The sequence below is a fragment of the Condylura cristata genome, unplaced genomic scaffold (assembly GCF_000260355.1).
Source record: "Condylura cristata isolate star-nosed mole 26May11 unplaced genomic scaffold, ConCri1.0 scaffold00010, whole genome shotgun sequence".
NCBI lineage: Eukaryota > Metazoa > Chordata > Mammalia > Eulipotyphla > Talpidae > Condylura > Condylura cristata.
Window position 1 is genome coordinate 47,575,451 of NW_004567111.1, and position 10,237 is coordinate 47,585,687.

Genomic DNA, 10,237 nt, shown 5'->3' on the forward strand with positions numbered 1-10,237 from the left:
TTGGAAAAACATTATTTTTAGTTATTTTTAATTACATTAGTTGCATGGCTTAATTCTTTTACTTGCTATTTTATTTCCATTACTTTCTATGAATCCATAGTCTTCAAATGACATTATACTGCTATTTATAAGAATCAATACCATGAACCCCCACTAGGCAACTCAAAATTGTTAAGGTCATCATAACCAAGAAAGTGGTAGAAACAATAGCTAAAAGAAGTCTAAAGAGACATGGTGACTAAATGTAACATTGGATCCTGGAACAGAAAAAGAATATTGGGTGAAAACTAAGAGAACTTGAATAAAATATGGGTTTAATGATATTGTATCATTAAGTTGTAAAAAATATACCATAATAATATGATGCTAATGGTTGGGAAATATGAGATAATAGGAGTATATTAGAATTCTATAAAAGCTTTACAATTTTCTGTAAATCTGAAGTTGTTCTAAAATTAAAATTTTAATTCTTAAAAAAAGGAGAACAGGAAATTTGAATAGCTTAGGTAAAAAATTTAAACTTATTTTTAAATGTTGGCTTTAATTTTCTGCATTTCTTCCCTTTGCTTTGCTTTTCTGGGATTCTCCCTCCAGAATAAATACAGACAAATTCATTGACCAACAACAAGATGCTTGATTCGAAGGGAAAACTATCTAGAGTTAATTTATTTTAGAGTAATTTATCCTTACTTAAAGACGGATCACCCCACATGGAACAGCTACATACAAAAAGTTATAAAATTGTCCTTGGTTTTACCATGAAAACTGAAAAACATTAAAACTCTCCAACCTAACAAGGTATGAAAGAGTTTTTATTTTTGTTGTTGTTGTTGTTGTTGTTATTAAACATTGAGAGCAAAATAACTTACCGGATTATAAAAATAAGAGCTGAATGAGCATACCACTAATGGAGAAAGGGGCTATTTTCACAGAACCAATATTCTCCCCCATCCCATCTCTATTTGATGTCAATTGAAACATACCATTGACCATTTAGTTAAAAAAAAAAATGCAATGTGCTTGTGCACATACACCAGTTACTTTATGTGCAATAAAGGAATGGGGAAGGGAAAATGAAAGAATAGAGAAAACTATACTAAAGTAATCAGGATTGGTGGAACCAAATTGCAGTTTTCTAGTTAAGAATGTCTTCTTACTCTGGAGGAACAGTTCTGGGGTAAAGTAGCAGCTTCTCTTTTTAGTAGACACCTCCTGTCTGCTGCTGTATCACATCAACTGTATCTTCATCCTCCATTTCCAACTGTGCAGGGGTGTCTGTTTCATTGATTGGTTGCCTGTCAGATAGGAATCTGATCTGCACATTGACAAACCCTGTCATTTGCAGTAGGCTTTCATCAGTTTATTAAGTGGTGCATACCTCTTAATTTTAAACTGCACCACAGAACCATCCTGACATGCCACCTTCAAATTAATATGATCATTGTTCTCAATCTTCAGGCTTTTTGTTGGCCAAGGAAAGTGCCAGCGTCTCTTCAGCTGTGGTTTCACAAGAGGTACCAGGTCTGCACTGAATGAGCACACAAGCAGCACCAGGTGGCCCAAAATTGTTTTCTGAATTCAGAATATATCAACATGAAGCAAATATACTGTTCATAAGACTATGCTTCCCCTTAATTGAAATATGTAGATAACATGAATACCTAGAAAATCTTAAAGTTTTTAATCACTACTTTTTGGCATAGAAGAACTGGGATATAGGCAGTAGTGAGATGATTCACTAGAGAGTGAGACAGCATTTCAGATCTACTGAAATACATTGCTAAGGAGAGCAGTGGGTGAAAGAGGAGGCGTCTGCTTTGCCTTATGTGGATCAGCTCTCTTGCCAGGGATCAAACTCAGGCCTTTGTGCTGATAGCGCTAAGACTTAACCCCTAGGAGTTAAGGCCACCAGGGAGGTCCAAAATTGGTATTTTTATTTGTTATTTTATTTGGCAGTCCAAGACTTTATAGTCCAGTGGGCTACACCTCGGAACGATCAGTAAGGGCTATGGCTTCTCGTAGATGCTTGGAGAATGCATGCCTGTGCGTTCTCAGGTGGCTCAGTTTAAGAAAAGAAATCATTAGGAAGGTCAGGGGTTTCTTTAAAACCATCTGTGTGCAAGTCCTGTACCTTGTGGGCACCCAGTGTGAAAAGCACTGGAGTAACGAATCTCAGATGAGTAAGGAGGGAAATGAGGACAAGAAAGGGCTGATCAGTTGTGAAGCAAGGCTTGATGAAGTTTACATGGAATTTCCTGGGGAAAAAAAGGATGAGAGCAAAAATGATGGCAAACAAAATTTGCTTTAAAAAAAAAAAAAGAGAAAAGACAAGTTTGCACGCTATTTGGAGGAATGGGAGAACATCAGAACCAAGCAGTATTTGCAAGGTCTCCAAAAAACTTTTTTTTTTTTAAGATTTATTTATTTATTTGTACAGAACTGGGGTACAGGCCAGAGATGCGGAGGGTGAGAGAATTCACCAGAGACAGAGCGGGGAGCAGAACAGGCAGATCGACGAAGTACACTGCTGAGGGGAGCAGCGGGCGGGTCAGGAGAGGTCTGCCACGCCATGTGGTCACCTCCGGGGCAGGCGGGAATCGAACTCATGAGGAAGTGGCTTTAGATTCTCAGTGCTGTGCTTTAACCCGCTGCGCCACCAGGGAGGGCCCCAAAAAACTTTTTAAAACATTTGTCAGAGATCCTCATGACAGCCAAGCCTTTTCCTGCTCAACCTTGTTCATGGCCATGTACAAGTTCCTAGTTCATGGGTGGTATTCGATAAATGTTCCCTGCTTGAATGTTGCACAGACTGCAAGACACTACTCAGAGGATTTATCTATCACTCTGCCTTGTGTATCAATGCAAGAAGTGAAAACATGGTTACTACTGGCTCTATTTTTATGGACCATTCCCCAAAATAATTTTATCACATGTCCTTTTATGGAAATATCTCCTTGAACTTTTCTAAAAGACATTTTAACGTACGAAAATTAAAAAAAATAAAACCATTCTGCAATTGGACCCTAAGGGGCCTGCTGTTCCTCTCCCCCCCCCCCTGCAGGTTTGTCAAAGTTATACTTCTTCCTAGTCTGCACCCTGCACCCTGCCCTGTTCATATGCACTGTATTGAAATAATTAAGATCCAATTGTGCTTTCTTCTTTTCTTGACTTTAGAACACATTTGCTCAAGATGCACATTTTCCCCGGCTACTGATCACTGATTCTTTTACACCCAAATGTCTGGGAAGGAAGTGTCTGTACACCAACACTCCACTCAACCATTTACACACATTTCTGATGAGGATCACTTTGAGTAAAGTCTTAAAATAAGACAAAAAGAACAGGTATATTTGGCTCAGAACTATTTTCTTACAGGTAGTTGACTCTAGAATTGTTAAACTATTAGTTATCCTGCTAATTATCTCTTGTTTTGCCACAAAGCAATATATTCTAGTTCATGCTGAACGCTCCTCCCTAAATAGATTTTCCCTGAGAAAATAAACACTAAGAAATAGTACATTGAGAAATAGACAGCAAAGCTATTGCCAAGCACTCAGAATTTCTAGTGCCATACATTAGATTGTAGATTCAGCCTAAATATTCCAAACTCCTTCAGCTCTCCCTCCTCATAGTTCCCCCAACTCCCCTTCCCAATTTCTAGCTAATTCTTTCAAAGTTTTTTTTTTTATCTTTATACCCCAAGTTGCCCTTTTGTTGTTATGAAATTGTAAACCATGTCAAGGAAAACCTATTTTTGAGAAGTACCTAAGTGGCACATTATGAACTGCAAAGCTCCCACAGAGCAATTTAAAATGATGAATATACTTTCCAAACATCCTCTTCAAAATTGCACATGGACTTCAGCCAGTCACAAGACAGAGATGTGGAGGATGCATTAAACTCCCCATCTGCTCTTCACATTGCTCATCATTGATTTATAACCCACAGTAAGTCATTTGGCCACACACACATGGCTGACAAGCAAATGAGGCACTGAACCACTTAGGTGGGTACCCTATGAAAAGATGTGTTCATGGCATTAACATTTTTCTCCTACCTGCACCCTGATGTGACTCACTGCTATTCCAAGAACAGTTCTGCCCACTATTCTCACCAAGAAGAAAATAAAACTCTGAGGTACATTTTAGACTTTGAGAAAATAAATAAAGCTCTTAGGGATAACTTTAGATTTCTGCTTTCAGAAAGCAACTTTGATGCATCCTCTCTGCCTTCAAATACAGCAGCACATATAAATGCTCCTCTCTGGGTCATTGCTCATTAAGAGTCACATTTTCCCCTAGATTGTATACACTCATTGGCAAAATGAGATATAGAGATATTTCCATTTTTGCAAGTGATAATAGCATAGTATGGTTCAAAATATGAAATGAAGTCCAACAGGCATAGAGAATGCTGGTGCGATTTCTGCATGGAAACTCCAGATAGGCAGCTATGGTGGTAAATATCTGCCTCATCACTTACAAGAACTTAGGGTAACAGAAACTATGTAAGGTCGTATTCTGCAGCTGGCAGAAGGCAGATTGTGAAGGTGAGACTATTTGGTGTTTGATATTCAACTTGTTGCATGGCCACCATCTTGGCCCTTCTGCTCCCAGGCATTTTCAACTGGCTGCCTAAATTATCTTCTCTATGGGAATGTTCTATAAGGCATTACCTTAGGATATCCCAGGTGCTTCTCACTGCCTCTCTTTATCATTCACTCTCTAACCATCCTTGTTCTGAGTGCAATTTTCCTGTTCTAACCTAGCACATCTTTTAACTAAGAGACCTTTAAGATTTCAATTTAAGAATAAATTCATGTGAACTTCTCAGGTGTTACTGGCAAATGTAGAGAGAAACACTTCTGGCTCTTCTTTTCCTCCAGCATATTTTAAACAGGGGTTTCTTATAAACCATTAATTTTTCAGCCCAGAGGAAGACAGACTCTCCTAGTGAGAATTTCAAATGAGGTAGGAAAAGAAAGGACATTTTTGGAGAGGTAAGTCACTGGTTTATGACATACATAATTTGATAAGTTACTTACTGGATCTCAGTCATAGTATTTAGGACTCTGGTCATACAGAAGAGTATTATCTTTGTTACCAAAATAATGTGGAGTTATTATAATGTTCCATGTAAAAATCCCAGCAAAATAAGAGTAACTGGAATTGCAAAGGAAGCCATGAGTAGCTAGTGTTCATAGAAATACATTTTGGAAATCTGAAATAGTTTGATACCCAAAGTAAGCTTAAGAAATGAGTTTGCTTGGAATTCTCTGGAGAGCATCTATTCCCTCTCGGTCTTGAGGACACAGTTTCTGCAATCTGATTTCTAGTTGCTATCTGCCAACCACCTCTTCCTTCCCTCTGTATGTATTTTGATTTCTGCTCACTCAGAACTTCTGCTTATTCATAAATTCTTTTTGATAATAATTTCAGCCTACACCACACCCCTCATAGTCCTCAGGTGTGTGATTTTAGCCTCTGTCTGGGTTCTGTTTGACCCACTCAAATATTTCCAATTTCAGCATCCCACAAGAGAAGTTACAAGGATCAGTTAATTAGCCATCTTCTTTTTGAGGCAGAACCTTTGTAGTTGGCTTTAGTCAAAATATTCTTAGTTGCTAAATTCAATTTGGCTGCCATAACCAGAAAAGAAAAAAGAATTTATTGCAAGGAGAGTGGATCAGAATGATGCTCCGAAATTGAACAGAATCAAAGGGGGTGGGACAGACACAATCACAGCCAAATCATTCTTCCAAATTAGCCAAGAGAGGGCACTGTTGCCATCACTGAATTGTAGGAGTTATAACATGTAACTGAAAACCTGTGTACTGGCAATCTGGTATCACTGCTTATTGTCCTCCTTCTCCTGCTGGTCCTGGAGGCTGGTTATTGTTACAGTCAGCGCCATAAAGCACTCTCCTCATCTCAGCTCCCTGAGACAGGACCAACTCCAAGAAAGGTGTACACAGGTACATACATTTTATTGAAGTGAAAATATAAAACCACTTTCTAATAGTGGTTTCTATGTTTATGATTCAGAAGTATTGGAAGATATATTTAAGTGGTCAAATCTAAGTCACATGCTCTCCCTAGCTGCATGGGGGTTGGGTGGAGATGAGGGGGATGGAGAAAAGTATATGCCAGGCCTTTTGGACATCATCACTAAGGAACGGGTTTTGCTTTTCAAAAAGGTTAAAGCAATGGAGAATTCCTTCAATAAGAGTACGATAGTTAGGTAATGGGTGGCTCAGGAAAAAAAAAAAAGGCAGATGGTCATTGCACGGACACAGGGGTGGCCAATGCTGGATCTATCCTGTGCCAATGAGCTCTGTTCAGAACAGAACATGGCTCTTTACTCTGCAGAAGGCTGGGGCAGGTAGGCTTTTTGGTTGTCAATCCAAGACAATTTCATTACCAAAAAGGATGGGGAATTCTTTCTTTCATATGCATTATTTGCTTGAAGTGACACAAGGCATGATTACATTCTAAGTATACACATACACATGTATGTGTATATCATACGTGTGTGTATGTGTGTGTGTGTGTGTGTGTCTTCTTGGATGGTTTGTAAGCATTTTAGGACAGACACTGTCTTATTTATTTTTATCTCCCTAGTACCTGGGGAAACCACCTGGCATATAACAGATGCCTTAAAATAGTTGTCAAATATCAAAGGAATCATAGCTCAGGAGTTTTTTCCATGGTACTAACAGTAATTTCTCCATACTGTTGGGAAGACTGAATTAGACAAACACAAAAGCAAGACAAACACATGATGTGATTGACACATCATGAAAGAGCAAAAGAGTTTTTATGAGCTACATCTTTCTCAGAGTTACTTCAGCTCCTTTTTCGAAGGTATAGACCTATGAAATTATGGTAGATAGAATATGAGAACTACTTAAAAGAAGAGAGATTAAGGCATAAAAGAAAATAGAGTTTGGGAGGAGAACATCAAAGAGAGTTGGGGATGGATATGGAGGAATCAAGGAAAGGTAGAAGAAAGTAAGCCCAAGGCATATAAAAAATAAAATGTAAGGTTCTTAGTACCTTAGAAGGAAAATAGAAAATTCTGAAAGTTGCTTTGATGTAGCATGGAAGGAAAGATAAATCTAGTAATTTAAATACTACATGCAGGACAATGGCTAGGAAATGTGTGTGTGTGTGTGTGTGTGTGTGTGTGTGTGTGTGTGTGTGTAGCCCTAATAACCTTTTAAGATGGATTCTGTTAATTTCTACTTTATAGATAAATTACAAAAATGAAGCTCAGAGAGGTTAAATGATGGGTTTAAATCAAGCAGAGAGTGAAAACAGATTTTAATGACTCTATCTGAATCTGAGTTTCACAATTGTCACAACAACTCATCTAAGTGAGACAGAAAAGGCTTGAAAGATGCAGTGGGAAGCTCATGTTGAGTGGAGATTCCAACAATGTTTCTAAAACATGACTACAAACTCCCATGCCCTTGAGTGGTGACTAATCTACCCTTGAAGGCTTTTTTTTTAAAGATTTATTTATTTATGCATACAGAACTGGGGTACAGTCCAGAGGCACAGGGGCGGTGAGAGGATTCACCAGAGACAGAGTGGGGAGCAGAACAGGCACATCAACAAAGTATACTGCTGAGGGGAGCAGCAGGCAGGTCAGGAGAGGTCTGCTGTGCCATGTGGGTCAGTTCCAAGGCGGGGATTGAACTCATGCTGAAAAGGCAGGGATTGAACTCATGCTGAAATGGCTTTAGCTTCTTAGTGCTTTGCTTTAATCCACTGCACCACCAGGGAGGGCCCCCTTTGAAGACTTTTTTTTTAAGATTTATTTATTTATTCGTACAGAACTGGGGTACAGGCCAGAGATGCGGAGGGTGGGAGGAGCCACCAGAGACAGAGTGGGGAGCAGAACAGGCAGAATGTCAAAGTACACTGCTGAGGGGAGCAGCGGGAAGGCCAGGTGAGGTCTGCCACACCATGTGGTCACCTCTGAGGCAGGCGGGGATTGAACTCATGCGGAAGCGGCTTAAGCCTCCCAGTGCAGTGCTTTAACCCGCTGCACCACCAGAGAGGGCCTGAAGACTTTTTATGGAAGCAAATTTGACAAAAGTCTCTAGATTATTTGTATATGAAATTTAAAAAAAAAAAAAAGGCAAGAGAAACGTCCTCTCCCATGTGAGGATTACCACCCCAATCATCACTGCACTTGAAGGTAATAAAGATTTGTGCCAGTTCAAACAATAGTGGCTTTTTAAATGCACTTTAATCTAAAGGAGTGTAAAAGAAGGTTTAGATACACACCTTGAATTGAAAATCATACCCTAAAAACATATTCTCATGGTTTTCCTGCCATACTTAGATATCCAGTATTCTCCTAGTGCATTTCAAAATGGCCCTGCTCATCTAGGCAACTACACAAGTGTCAAGCATGGACAGTGTTTACTTGCTATCATCCTGGGAGGGTGCACTTCCATGACTCAGAAAGCTCAGTGTTTGGGTAATCACTGATTCTGACAGTGATGAGTTGCATGGTGTCTCCTTAAAATATATGTCTACCCAGAATCTTGTAAATGTGAACTTTTACAGACACCTAAAATGGGTATTTGTAGATGAGATCATACATGGTTTGGTTGGTCCTAAATCCAATGGAAGTGTCATTAGAAGATAATCAATGCAGTAAACAGAAAAAGAAACAAAGCAAGATTATATGAAGACAGTTGAGGCTTCTACAAGTTAAGAAACATTACAGATTGCCAGCAGCTAACAGAAACTAGAAAAGAACAAACAAACAAACAAAACATGAAATGGATTCTCTTTCAGAGTCTACAAGGAACCAACCTGTTGACACCTTGATATCTTGCCTCCAGACTTATTAGAGAATACATATATATATTGCTTTAAGTCTTCCAGTTGTGGAAATTTGTTATAGCAACCCTAGGAAACCAACATCACTAATAACATTCAGAAAACGTCAAGAAAAGTCTTATAGATAACTTAATATTTATTTTGCATTGAAGTACAACTGATATGTAACACCCCAGTGATTTCATGGATATGACTGTGATTAGGTCAAATTTCAAAATCAAAGGAAAAATATAAAGTACAACACAGAGAAGGTACAGATGGATGGCAGGTGCACCAGAACTCATGAAAGCAGCAGGCAAATGAGTCAAGTTTAGGGCAAAATGCAAGTGCATTGAAAGATGAGCAGGTCTTTGAATCTGCCCTCTTAACAATGCAGCTCATTCCACTGCCCTGCATTTTACAGCAAACACATAAATATTCAAATGATTTACACATACACACACAATTGCCCTGGAGAAGGAAGAGGGAGAGGAATTGCCATTACTCACTTGCCAAGGGGGCTTTCAGTTAAGTCACAAGTCTGGATCTGCTCTTCCTGGAGAGCTATTAAAACTGTGTTCAACTAACAAGATTCCAGAAGCTGGGCACTGGAGGGTGGCAGTATTTGTGCAAGTGTAAATGCTTGCTGAGACATGGGCAGCATCTTTCTGTATTGAGCTACATGATTTGCTTTCCTGGATGCTGGGGGACAGCTTTGGGGGTGAATGCAACAGGACTTGAGAGAAAAGATAGCCAACTGGCACTTCAAAGGGGCTGAGTCCAGGTCATTTAGGAGAATCATTTGGATTGCTGACCGTCAGAGTAGAAGAGGACTTAAACATCAACAGATCCAAGTCTTTCATTTCTCAGTTGGAAAATAAGAAGCCAGAGGAGAGCCAAATTGTGAAGGTCACAGGATTGATTTGTAATCTAAGTTATTCATATATATTAAATATTCTCTTCCAGGTGTCTTTTCTATGACACTCTCTAAGTTGTTATCCAGCAGGAACCTTTAAGATTTCCTGCCTTCCTGGCAATGACAGAAATTGCCATCCTATTCAACTGATGATTTGGTTGAGGATTCAGAAGAAAAAGAAAAGACGGACTGAAGGTGTCTACTGAGGCTTAACTGTCCTCCTTTGGACGATACCTTTACGCAGCACAGAATACCCTTTAAGACAAGTGAGGCGCTGGGGCTCACGGTTTGGAGTGGAAGTTACAGGGGACTCATAAAAGATTTAAGAGGGGAAGAAACTTGGCAGAAAGTAGGTGGCTTCGTCCGCAGAGTCAGAGCTCCAAACCTCCCCCCCCCCCCAAACCAAACTGCACACCCCCACCCCCGCCACACACACTCCTTAACTGCACCACACCTGCCTTCCCCAGATGGGGCTTCCTGAACT

At 39.5% G+C, this 10,237-nt stretch overlaps 1 pseudogene; it reads right to left on the reverse strand.

Annotated features, from left to right (window-relative positions):
- Window positions 1-1,198: 1,198 nt before the first annotated feature.
- LOC101628380 lies at window positions 1,199-2,747 on the reverse strand (annotated as a pseudogene).
- Window positions 2,748-10,237: the final 7,490 nt, after the last annotated feature.